The sequence below is a fragment of the Manis javanica genome, chromosome 4, assembly GCF_040802235.1.
Source record: "Manis javanica isolate MJ-LG chromosome 4, MJ_LKY, whole genome shotgun sequence".
NCBI lineage: Eukaryota > Metazoa > Chordata > Mammalia > Pholidota > Manidae > Manis > Manis javanica.
Window position 1 is genome coordinate 8,737,892 of NC_133159.1, and position 12,714 is coordinate 8,750,605.

The window sequence follows — 12,714 nt, forward strand, 5'->3', positions numbered from 1 at the left end:
CAATGGACTTTCTCAAAGTGACAGACCCAGACCAGCAGTACCCCGATCAACATACAGGAGACTAGCAGCACCGGGGGCCCTCTCAGGCCTCCTTCTAGTCCCTGTCTCCCAAAGGGAAACCCTGGCACCACCACTCTTAGACCCATGCAAGGGTCCTGGGCCTCGGGGGCCCGCACTTCAGAGAACTTCCCTCGGAATTCCTCAGTCCCCCTCTGGTGGCTGGGATGGTCAGGGTGAGGAGTGTTTTCTGGACATGACACCCCACAGCCAGACCAGGACTGGGCTGGTCCCAGGTCCCTATTTCTCCTTCGGTGTTCTCTCTGGCCTCCTACCCCACACATGGGCCAGCAGATGCCCTGTGGGGCTCTAGGGCTCATACCTATGGATTGTCCTGGGACCGGGGGGGGGGGCCTTGATTCCAGGAGGGTGGCCCACTATACAGACCATTTCTGCTGGCCAGTGTGGCATTTCTTTTGTGAGATTGTTCAAGATCAGGCCACTAGAATGGTGCCAACACGCTGATTCAGCATGACTCACTTGCTCAGAACACAGGACGACAAGCTCAGGGCTCTGGGCTACCATTGGTCGGTCCGTTGCCGACCCTTGGGCTTGAGCTGTGCATCAGCTCTTGCCCATCTGCCTTCTGGCTGCAGTGACATCTCCGGTCTGCAGCAACAAGGGCAGCCGGGCTGGCAGCAAGTGTATTGGACCCTGTGTCCTTCCCGCCCTACACCCCAATCAGTCACCCACCCCCTTCCACAGGACTCCGCATGTCAGGCAGACCCTCCTGGTTGGTGGCCTCCCCTTTGCTATCAGTGTGGGGCCTTGTGCTCAATCCGTCTTAGGCCATGCTGGACAAAAGATAACACTCCTTGCCTGAAAGGGGTCTCTCTTATTGCTTGGTCCCAGGGCCCCTGCCTTTCTCTCTGCTGGTGATGTTTGGAAGGCGGGGGTACAGTCAACATTGAAAGAGATTGCATTCTGCGAATGCAATGATGACAACCCAAAAATTCAAGACAAGACATGAAGGTGTGTTGTTCCATGTGTCCACTGGAAAAGTCCAAACAGGAGACCTCACGTTTCTGAAAACGTATTCTCACTCACATGCTGGGTAAGACTTGCCCTTGTGGTCGTGATCACCAGCGCTCAGAAACAACCTCTGGCCGTCACCAGACGTCAGATTCAGAGGCAGGAAGAGATGCTGTCAGCAGTGCTGAGAAAATGGCGCCAGGGAACCTGCAGAGATGAGATCTGGGTTTTTTCAATAGCAACGGGATCCAGAGAGCCACAGCGCTGTGAATTCTCACAGCATTGCTGTCTTTTCCTCCCAGTGGGAGAAATAAAATTAGCCAAGAATGGCATGTTTGATGACAGAGCACAGGAGGAGAGGGTGATCTAAACAGAAGAGGTGGTACCCAGATACTATCAAGAATTTTACCAGACAAGAAAGAAACTGACTATAGAGTAAACGAATACATCAGTAGCTCTTCCTTGTGCATTATTCTAAATCTTCATCAATGAATCCCCATGCCTCATGTGGACCCATGGCCTTTGTAACACATTTTTAATAAAATTGTTTGTCTAAACAAGGGTCCTGCAAAAAAAAGAAATTTGCCTGGGGCCCCACACACCAGAGGGACCTCGCACCTAGTAGTAGAATTGCTGGGTCACACAGGTTCCGTTTCAGGATGCTGCCGATTTCCCTAAGTAGTTCTACCATTACACTCCCACCAGCAGTTTATGAGCGTTCCTGTTGCTCCACACCCTCACCAACACTCGGTATTGTCTTTTTTTCATTATCATCATTGTGGTGTGTGTGTGTAGTGGGATCTTATGGTTTTAATTTGCATTTCCCTGATAATTCATGAAGCTGAGGACCTTGTCATATTTTCCTTAGCCATTTTGGTGGCCTCTTTCTTCATATTGCTTTGTAGGGACTTCTTCACTTATTCTAGATATGCACCCTTGGTGGGATCTACATGTTACAGATGCCTTCTATCCTTTGGCTTTCAGCTAGGACTTGGCCTTTCAAGAGTTTTGGGGCTAACCTTAGCCGGTTACATTTGGAACTGCTTAAGAACGGGAGATCTCACCACCCCCAGGGGACCCCTGGGAGCTGGGGTGGAAGAAAAAGCAGTGACAAGGGGAAGAGATCTGGGAGACATTCCCTGCTCATAGTGTGGGACGCAGCCCATGTGATGTCCAGAATATGGCCCCTGAAGTCCAGCAGACCTGTGTTGAGTCCTGGCTGCCCCTGCTTCCAACTATGTGACCCTGAGCAGACGTCTTAATCACAGCTATGCCTTTCTAAGTGAGGCTGATGCAGCTGGTCCAGACACCACCTTCAGCCCTGCTGCCCTAGGCTTGGTGCCCTGCACACGACTGCCTCAGAGCCAGGAAGGGAAATAGGAGCCAAGTCACTGACACATCGGCTTGCTTCCCCCTCTGACCCAGTGAGCGTGTGGGCAGGTGCTTCTCCATGGTAGGGCTCAGGTCTGCTAGCTGTCTGGGTCTCACTGTTTCCGCACACCCCCTGAGACCCCACTGAAACCCAGCAGGCCCTATAGTCAGCCACATCCCAGCATCTCACCACTGGCGGGCAACCTGGGTCAAGCTGCCTAACTTCTATACCCTCCTCATCCATAAAATGGGCATAAAGACAGGACATGCTGGGACACACGAGTGAGGTGATGCATGCATGGTGCTCAGCACAGTAACTGGCCCTAAGGAAGCAATCCATGAATGATGGACACTATCATTATTATCAGTTCTTGAGTTCAGGCTCTAAAGAAAAAGAAGGGGAAACAGCAAAATAATTTTTGATATTGGAATTGTCAGGTGGTGATTTTTCTCTACAAAAGAGAGAATCCCATATTCAATTCTGCTCCAGCCCCCCATACCCTCTCCATGTGCACACACACATGGACCCACAGTACACCCTTGTGCTTGTGCGCACACTCACATACACACCCAGGTACAGACGCTCACCCGCACACCTGCCACGTCGGGGTAATCTGAGACCTTTTGTCAGCTGACTCGTAAGCAGTCTGACTCCCTCCCTCATTACAGGACAGACACAGCGAGCTGTCTGACACATCGGCCGAGGGAGCTCTGCCTGACGCAGCTGTCCCCTTGGCAGCAGTGGGCAACAACCACACACACGCGGGCGCACACAGTCCTGCTGACAGACCCTGATCGGCCTGCTCCACTCCTACTCCTGCCCACACACTCCCCAGGTCCGAGCTCCATCTGAGATGTGGGAACCTAGGAAAGAGGGTTGAGGGCGTCAGAAGGGACAGGAACAGAGAGAAGGGGTTTCCACTGGGTGCAGGCGCTCTCAGCCATCGTCTTATCAATGCCAGAGGCAGGGAAGGAGGTAAAAAGTGTTTCTGGAGCTGGATTGCCGGGGTTTGAGCCCTGCCTCTGAAGCTCACTTGCTGTGTGACCTCGGGCAAGCTATTTAACCTTTCTGAACCTCAATTTCCTCAACTGTGAAGTGGGGATGAACTTATACCTCCCCACAGGGTTGCTGTGAAGAGTGAGTTAAGGCATATAAAGCACATAATGGGGTCTCTGGCACACAGTAGGCCCATGATAGATGCTAGCAATTTTTATTATTCCCATGAGAGCCCCTGGGAAGAGACTGAAGCCCTGTGTTCCTGATGAGGAGCTAAGGTCAGAGAGTTACACACGCGAGCAGGGAAGTGGCTGGATGGAGATCCGGGCTCGGCTGTCTTACTACCCACCTAGAGGCTTGTCCTGCTTCAGTGGAGCTGCCCCGTCTTCTCCCCAAGCCTGCAGCCCCCACAGCCTGCCCCCTCTCAGTCAAGGGCAACTCCATCCTTCCAGATGCTCAGGCCAAAAACCTAGATGTCATCCTTGACTTACCTCTGACTCACACACACTTCAACCAACCCATCCACAGGTCCCATTGGTGCCAACTTCCAAAAACCCAGAAGCTGCCAGCTCCCCACCACCTCTGCTGCCGTGCTGACCCAAACCTGGAGTGGGCCAGTGTGTGCCCACTGGCCTGCAGCATACTCCCCTCTGGACCCTGGAACTCCTCTCCAGAAACAGTGGCCAGAGGGATCCCATACTCTGCTTAAAACCTGTTCTGCATAAGACCCTCTGATGGCGCCCATCCCATCCAGGTCAAAGCCAAAGTCCTTCTGGTGGCCCCAGGTTCCTGCAGGTTCTGGGCAGGTTCTCTTGTCCAACCTTCTTCCCACCCTTCCTCACTCTGCACCAACCCCACTGGCTTCCTGATGTCCTTCAAAATCAACACCTGCTCCACTCCCTCTACCCGGAATGCCCTCCCCCATAGACCATGTGGCTCACCCTACCCCTGCGTCAGGTCTGTTCATAAGCCACCTCCTCAGGGAGGCCTTCACTGGCCACTCTGGTTAAAATTTCAGAACACCCTCAAACAAGCTTCACCTCCTGCTTTACTTTGTTACTATCTCACAAACTATGATTATTTCCCATTTACTTATTTATCTTATTGTTTTTTTTTTTCTCTGCTAGAATCTAAGCTCCATGAGGGCAGTAACACCTGCCTACTATATTCCCAGTGCTTAAAACCGTGCCTGGAGCACCGCAAGTGCTCAGTGTTTGTTGAATGAGTGAATGACCTGGCAGAGCTTGGAGGGAGTTCAGCTTGGTCCCTTGTCTCATCTCACCCCCGGATTATGTCCATAATGTGGCCACAGCTGCAGCTGAGTAAGTGGGCATGAGATCCAGGTCCCGCTGCCTTTCATTCTGTGGCTGGCTAGATGTTCAGAGCATCTTTTCTGAAGGATTTCCTTTTAGATTTTCTTGGAACACCTGTCAACTGGTAGAGACAGAACCACAGTCCCCAAATGGAGCGGTGCTCGTGGGGTGGGGAGCTGCTCCCTGCCACTGCTGGGGCCCATGAAAGGTCATTCACATCCAAGACAAGCCATGGAAAGAGAAAAGATGGAAGAGAGACAGCCAGGAGAGAGAACAGAAAAAGAGAAGACAAATGCCTTTGTTATTTTTCATGGCACCTACACTAGAGCAAGAATAATGGAAGTCGAAACAGAAGGTAAAAAAAATCACCCACAGTCCTGACACCCTTCACAAATCATGCTGTGACGCATTTATTTGTGATGAGAGGCCCTGGGCAGAAGCTGTGGGCAGTGGTTCCAGGAACACAGGGCAGGGGACCATGTTCGCAGTTTCCCAGCCTCGCTGCTGATGTACAAAAGGAACAAGAGCAGAAGGAGGGCCAGCTTCCACATAGGTCCCATCTGGAAAGTGGAGCCTGAAAAACAAAGAGGGGACCCATTCAGGAAGGTGGGGTGGTGCTGGTGTACGGTGAGGGGGAGGCAGGGCAAGCCTGGGATGGAGGCGGGGCTTTGGCACCAGACAATGGATCTCAGCCCCCGACTCCTGGCTGGGTGACTTTGGGCAACGTACTTAACCTCTCTGAGCCTCAGTTTCAGCTTTAGCAAAATGGGGATATGCATCTCACAAAGTTATTGAGGAGATTAAATAATATAATACTTACATATTTACATTTAGATATTTAGATATAATAGTATATATATATACACAATTTAGCATATGTACACATATCATTTTGCATCTGCAGTTAGCTCTCTGTTGGTGATCGCTGCTGTTATTATTACTACTACTGCTATTATTATTTTATTAAAGAGCATAACAAAGTGAAGAGGTAAAAGAAATCAGAGTGAAAATAATTTTCTTCTCATGTGCTTAACCAAGGTTTTGAACCCAGTAAATGGAGAGGGAACCTTCTTTGGAACATATCATTCAAAGCCCAAGAAAATGACTGTTCTCAGAAAAAAAAAAAATCATTATAGCATATTACACACAAACATATTTTCTTCAATCAAAATCAAGCTAATGTGATTACCGAGCCTCCAAGTGCTGTTTCTGGTTCATTTTCCCTCCCAGGCCTTCACAGGCAGAACTCCCGCCTCGGAGTCTAAAAATCCCACCAAGTGAGGAACCGACAGCTCAGAAAATTGCAAGAACCCTGTGATTTAAGGAAACACACAGCGTGGGAGGGAAATGAGCCCCTGAATTCTGTCTGCCTCCCATTTCTTCACCAGGTGCTACCCTCAAAAGAGCTGCCTGACATGGGGCAGCACAGCCCCGTGACAGAGGGGACAGCATGGGCTCTGTAGCCCAAAGCACAGCCCCCTCACCTCCTGGGCGAATGTGACCCTGAGTCAATCCTTTGCCACTTCTAAGCCCCAGTCATAAGAGTGTCTACTCCCTGGGTTGCTGCGGGAGACTCAATGAGGTGGTGTGTGTCAACCAAGCAGCAAACGCCTGGCATGTAAGATGCTCCTGTAGTAGCTGCTGTGGGTGCCCCCCAGGCCCACAGGCACTCACCCTTCCTGCAAAAGCCTGCTTCCTACAGCAGGCCTCTGTGGGTCCTCTCCAGGGCTCCACTCACCATGTAAGCACTCCTGCTCTCTCACAGGGATGATGGACATCAGGGGGTGGGTAAATACCTGGCTTCTTTGCCCCTCTGCTGGGGCAACTCTGAAGCCTGCTCTGCGAAGGCTCTGAGAGGTCCCCAGGGGAGTGAGGCCAGTTGCTCACAGCGCTCACCTGTTCATTAACACATCCTGCAGTGGCTTCCTTCCCTTTACCTCTTGCAACTTAACTTCCCTTCATTCAACCAGCGTTTCCTGGGATCGCCTCGCAAATAAACTGCTTGCACTCGTGTCCCTGGGCCTGTCTCTGTGGAAACTCAGCATCCTCAGACAGCAGTCAGTTAATGCCAGTTACTAAAATAGTAAGAAAATTGGGCAATATTAAAAGACAGAACCCTAAGCCTTTGAGGGTGCCTCCTTTCTGACACTGCCCGCACTCCCCTTTCTTCAAGTGTATACTTTTTGCCTTAAAGACTTCTCACTGCTCAAAAAAGAAAAGAAAGGAAAATCAGGTAATAATATGGTAACATCTTGAGTCTGAGATCCCAGTGGAACATGTACCTCATGTCCAGTCTAAGGCTCACGAGGGAAGGCTGGATGAGACAATGGGGCATTGCCCCCAGAGATGAGATAGGAGTTTTGTTGTTGTTTAGTTTTTATTTTTCCAAAAATTTATAGAAGCAGTCAGTTGGTCAGACCCCAGTTGGAGGTGGAACCACCTGCTTTAGAGTGAACCAAAGCGTATCCCTTGAAAGTACTGTTTCTCATGAGATCTTTATAAGGAGATCTGCAGACAACCTTTTTCCTCCATCTTTTGGAGAATATGGTTCCTAAAAACCACGACCTAGTTCAGTTCTTAATCTGTCTTGTGCTCCCAGGATACTGCAGGGAGGCATTTGAAGGCAGATTCTCTAAGATAAGGCTTTCAGTTTTCTTCTTGCTGGTAAAATCTTGACTGTGCTGACTGTGAGCAATTTCCCCTTAAGGTCACTGAGGTTTCAAAAATCTCTGAGGATGGTGCCCCATTTCTGATCACAAGTCTCAAGTAGGAGTGTTATTTCTTATTCACTTATTTATCACATTTATTTGGGGCCAAGGAGGGGATAGAATTGGAGCTGGGAGCTTTTTGAGTGGGTGTCAGCCAGAGTGAGATTGTAAAGGCTGGTTTCACTCGGATTCATAAGGGAACGTGGAGGAAGAAAAGAAGGTGTCTGGACAGACAGCTGGCAGCACAGACATCTGTAGTGGGAGTGGGAGGGAGGAAGACAGACCACCAGTAAATTCAGAGGAAGAAGAAAAACATCAACGATGTGGGGGTCAGAGAGGTGGGAAGGCCTTTCACTATTAAATTGGAAAAAAAACTCCACAAGAGGCTTCCTGACTGTGGAAATGACAGCCTCCTGTTGGTGGCCAAGGTCTGCTGTGTGGCCATAGGAATCAGTGTGAAGAGCTCAGAGTCCCCAGCCCAGCGAATCTGTAGGCTGTTGAAGACTCTCTGAAACATTCCCTTCTCTGTGCTGAAACCAGCCCGCGTGAGTGTCCTCTCGTTACACTTGGCAGAGGAGAGACAGAGTTGGGCTCCCTTTCTCCTCGGCCCTGTTCTGGCACAAACTCCAGATTTCTTCCCTTTGCCCTTCCCTTTGATTCTCAGAAAGTCTCAGCAGTGACTATTGCAACCTCTCTGGGCTCTTGCCATAATTAATCCCAACGCAAGGTGACCCTCCTGCCTGACCCGGACGGGGTGTCTGTAATGGCCTTGGCAGGGGAAAGTCACAAACATCTTATTTCAAAAATCTAAATCACTGTATCTGGATTTGTCTGATACTTAGAAATGACCATGTATTAGTGTTATCATAAAAGAGGTTTCAGAAACAAATATATAACAAGAGCGAAATACAAGCCTCATGGGAGGGCAAGCTGGACAGAACAAACTCTAGGAACTGCTTCCCTGAAAAAGAGTGATTGGGTTTAACCATTGGTCCCTTGGTGAGCCCCCTAGATATGTGTCATCCAATACAATAGTCCCTGGCCACACGTGGCTTCTGAGCATTTGAAATGAAGTTAGTCTGAATCAAGATGCACAGTAAATGCAATATACACACCAGATTTCAAAGGGTTAGTACTAAAAAAAATTTTTCTTATGTGAAATATCCCATTATTAACTTTGATACTGATTACATGTTACGGGTTGAAACGATAATAGTTTGGGTATATTAAGTTAAATGAAATACAGTCTTAAAACTAATTTTACCTATCTCTTTCTACTTTTTGATTGTGGCTATTAGAAAATTTTAAATTCCATAAGTGGCTGACATTCTATGTCTATCAGGTGCTGCCCTAGAGCTCTTGGGGGACAGGGAGGGGCAAGAATGAGAATTCGGGCGCTGGGCAGATGAAGAGGGTGGGAAGAAAAGGTAGCTTTTTCAGACAATGGCAGTGAAAAGGGAACATGGAGGCCTGAGGAGGAAAGAGGTGAAGAGGAACGTATTTTAGCATCTTAGGATGCTGGCCAAAAGGCAGGGTCCGGAAGAGGGAAGGCAAATCTGCCAGAGAGAGAAATAACAGAGTGAGCCAGTCCCAGAGTGGGCACGGAAGACGGGCACTCACTGAAACTTACTGAGGAGGGACATTTATGAGCATTATTCCGTTAATTGGAAAGACAAGCTGGACCAGCACAGTGCAAAACATGTTAGCTGTAATAGATGTACAGACAAAAGACAGGACATAAATCCCCCAAAATGTTAGCACTCTGGGGAATAGGATCGCCGTGTCCCCTCAAATGGGTTCTTCTGTGTTTTCCTGGTCTCCTTCAATGTTAAGGATATCGATCTTGTAATATAAAAAGCAAATAATTTAATTTTTTTAAGAATCCAAGAGGGCTGGGAAGCTTCTGGGTTGGAGAAGGATACACAGAAGGCAGTTGTCCTGAGTCCCTTGGGATGCACCCCAGGCTTAAGAATCAGAATCTGGGGGCGGGGGCTCCCCATCGGTTTTGAAGGGAGCCCAGCTCAGAACCTTCCCGGCTTTGCGGCACAACCATAAAGCTGCCTGGAGGCACAGTGAGGCCTTGTGCTGCAGCTGTGGGCTCTGGTGGCAGGCCAGGGGCTGTCTGTCTCTTAGATCAGTGGCCGCTCCGGGGCTGCTGGCTCAGCAACCAGGTCTCGGCAGCAGCAAGGAAGCCTGGGAGGGCGGCTGGTTAAGTCAAGTGGGCCTGGGAGCCTCCCAGCCAGGACTGAGGCTGAGGGAGAGGGTCAGCCACACCCAGCAGGGCCCTGCGCTCCACCTGTGCCTGGAACGGCCTGTACTTAAATTCCTCAAGCCCTCTGGCCGTTAATCCCCTGCTTCCTGTACAGGCTGATCTGGGTCATCCTGTTCTACTTGGAGTTCAGGATGAAATGAATTCACAACTAATTTAGGGAGTGGTAACTATGTGCCAAACACTGGGGAAGCACTGGACGTGCCACCTCCCACTGAATTTCACAACCACGGTGTAGATACTGATGCCTAATTGTCCCATTTTACAGATGAGGAAACTGGCTGAGTGAAGGTAAGCCACTTGCCCAAAGGAATTAAGGCCCAAGGCTGATAACTACGCGGCAAAGTCAGAACTCAGTCAAGGTGTGTCCACTGCAGAGCCCATCCTGAGCCTTCTTACTGACCTGCCCCAGCCCTTGGCGTGCACCGGAGAGTCTCATGGAATCAGGGTCTGGACTGACGGAGGAGCAGAATTTTGCATCTCCCTCATCATTACCCCTCAGGAAGGTGGAAAGTGCCTGAGCAGACCTCCCAAGGGCACCCAGAAGGTACTGTGTTCAGTACAGCATTATTTCCAACTCATTGGAACTTGCCAAATGAATTACAAAATAAAGCCCCAAATGACAGAATAATAAACAATTCATTTGAAATGTAAAATAAATAGGTAAATCTCTGGTGAGAAGGCAGAATAAATGGCATTCGGATGACATTTGGTGATTAAGTTAAACAATAATGAACTCGTGAATAATGTGCCTGGAGCCGGCTGGGGAGGGCCATTTGTTTCTGACGCCGAGGCCTTCGAGTCCCAGCTGTACTCAGTTCTCACGTCTAGGAGCAGAGCTGAGGGTCATGCGCTCTGGGAGCTGGAGGTGGGCAACTCAGCTGCCCCCTCCCCCCCCCACCGCTCCACCCGGAACTCAGCCTGCAGAGCGGGGCCAGGCTTGTGCTTTCGGGGGCCAAGAGCAAGGGAACCTTGCGGTTCATCTCGTCTACTCCTGTCATTTTATACCTTGAGAAGCTGAGACCCAGGAAGGTCAAGAGACTTGTCCAGGGGTGACCAGCAGAGCCAGGACCTGAATCTTCTGACCCTCAGGACAGGTACCTACCTACTACACCGCACGTCCTCTTCAGCCTTGCATTAGCTGGTCTTCAGAGATGACCCCCCGCCCCGCCGCTGTAAGCCACCCTTCCAGATATTCACATCCTGGTGCAGCGCCTCTTCTTACCTCTGCGCTGGGCTGTGGCTCGCTGCTGACCGAAAGAACACGAAGGAAGCGATGCTGCAGGACTCTGAAGGCAGGTTGCAGGAAGCCTTGTAACTTCTCCCTAGGACTCTGGGAGCTCTCACTCCAGGGAAAGTCAGTCACCGTGTAAGAAGTCCAAGTGTCCTCCATGCTGCAAGGAGACCCAAGCAATCCACTTAGAAGGGCTGCAGAGAAAGGGAGAGACTGCTGGGCAGCCCACAGCTGCTCAAGCATCTCCAATGAGGCACCGGACACGTGCACGAAGTCACCTTGGAATCCAGCCTGTGAAGCTTTCTGAGGACTCCAGCCCCAGCCGCCCGTGAGAGGTCCCAAGGGAGATCCACCCACCTGCATCTAGTCCACTCTCAGAAATGTGTTGTTTTAAGCTATCGTGATGGTTAATTTATGTGCCAACTTGACTGGGTTACAGGATGCCCAGATAGCTGGTAAAACATTATTCCTGGGTGTTATCTGACCCACAGCAATGCTCCAGCATCAAATGCAAGTAGTACATGTGAAGAGATGCTCCACATCGCTAATCATCAGGAAAATGCAAATCGAACCCACAATGAGATATCACCTCACACCAGTTAGAATGGCCACTAACCAAAAGACAAGAAATAACAAACGCTGGTGAGGATGTGAAGAACTGGGAACTCTCCTACACTGTTGGTGGGAATGTAAATTGGTGCAGCCACTGTGGAAAGCAGTATGGTGTTTCCTCAAAAAACTACAAATAGAAATACCATTCGATCCAGTAATTCCATTTGTTACCCAGTGCTTGGTAATCAGCAGATAACTGACTTCAAAAAGAAGGAGAAGGAGTTGTCAGAAGGCTATAGCAGTGGGAGACCAAGGTTCTTAGGCCCGTCTCTCTGAGTTTAATGCGGGTTACACTCGAATGCTAGACCTTCCATGAGCACTATCGCTCCTAGGGGTCAGAGGGAGCCTGTCAGAAGTCCTGAAGAAACTGACTCTTTGGTCTTTATTCATTTATTCAAGGAATATCAATTTGATTCCACAATGTGAGCAGTAAAGACACAGCTGTTAGGAAACAGTTTTTCTCCTGGGATTTACAGTTCGTCAGGAAAAACAGATACTAATCAAGTTATCCTGAGGGCTGAGTAACAGAGACAAGTGCTCTGACTGGAAAAACCAGGGTTCAGCGAAAAGGGCACAGGCCACCCTCCCACAGGCCTACCCAGCCCTGATTACCTCCAAGGCAATGCCATGCGACAGCTCCCTGGGGAGACCTCTGTGTGCCTCACCTCTGGCCTCTGTGGGATGAGGGGATTAACTAACAAAAATGTTCACATGATACTCACTACAAGCAGCTGGCACCTCGCACTCAACAACTGACCGCTGTTGTTTCTATTTTCATTACTACCATTTTCATCAATGAAAGTAGAGATGCAAAGTTCTTGTATTTTTTTCCAAATGAATGGAGCACCTATGGAGTATCTTCGCATCGTCACACTGCCTACTTTGTGACATGCCTGCAAGTGGATGCCCCCGGATCCCTCTCCTCTTTTTTTCCCCCAATGCTACATAACCTGGCTTCCTAGCTCTGTCAGGGGCTTCAGCATCCATGGCTTGGGGACCCTAAGGGGGGGTTTGGGACAGGGTGGGAGGGATCTCATGGGGGAGTAGGAAGAGTAGGCTTCCAACCCCAGGAGGACTGGGGGACACCCCATACTACCCTTCAGGGTCTAACAACACCCACATTTCCTAAGCAGGAAAAAACAGTTTCTTACTTGGAAATCAAGCAAACCCTCACTTGCCAT

At 49.7% G+C, this 12,714-nt stretch overlaps 1 long non-coding RNA gene across 2 annotated transcripts in view; it reads right to left on the reverse strand.

The window, feature by feature from the left end:
* Positions 1 to 5,104: 5,104 nt before the first annotated feature.
* Positions 5,105 to 12,714, reverse strand: part of LOC140848647 (uncharacterized) — a 29,972-nt gene continuing 22,362 nt past the window's right edge. For both annotated transcript variants that reach the window (XR_012129739.1, XR_012129738.1), the window contains exons 2-3: positions 10,913 to 11,081; positions 5,105 to 5,284 (exon numbers count right to left, since the gene is read on the reverse strand). This is a non-coding gene — a long non-coding RNA (uncharacterized lncRNA). The remainder of the gene's footprint in view (positions 5,285 to 10,912; positions 11,082 to 12,714) is intronic.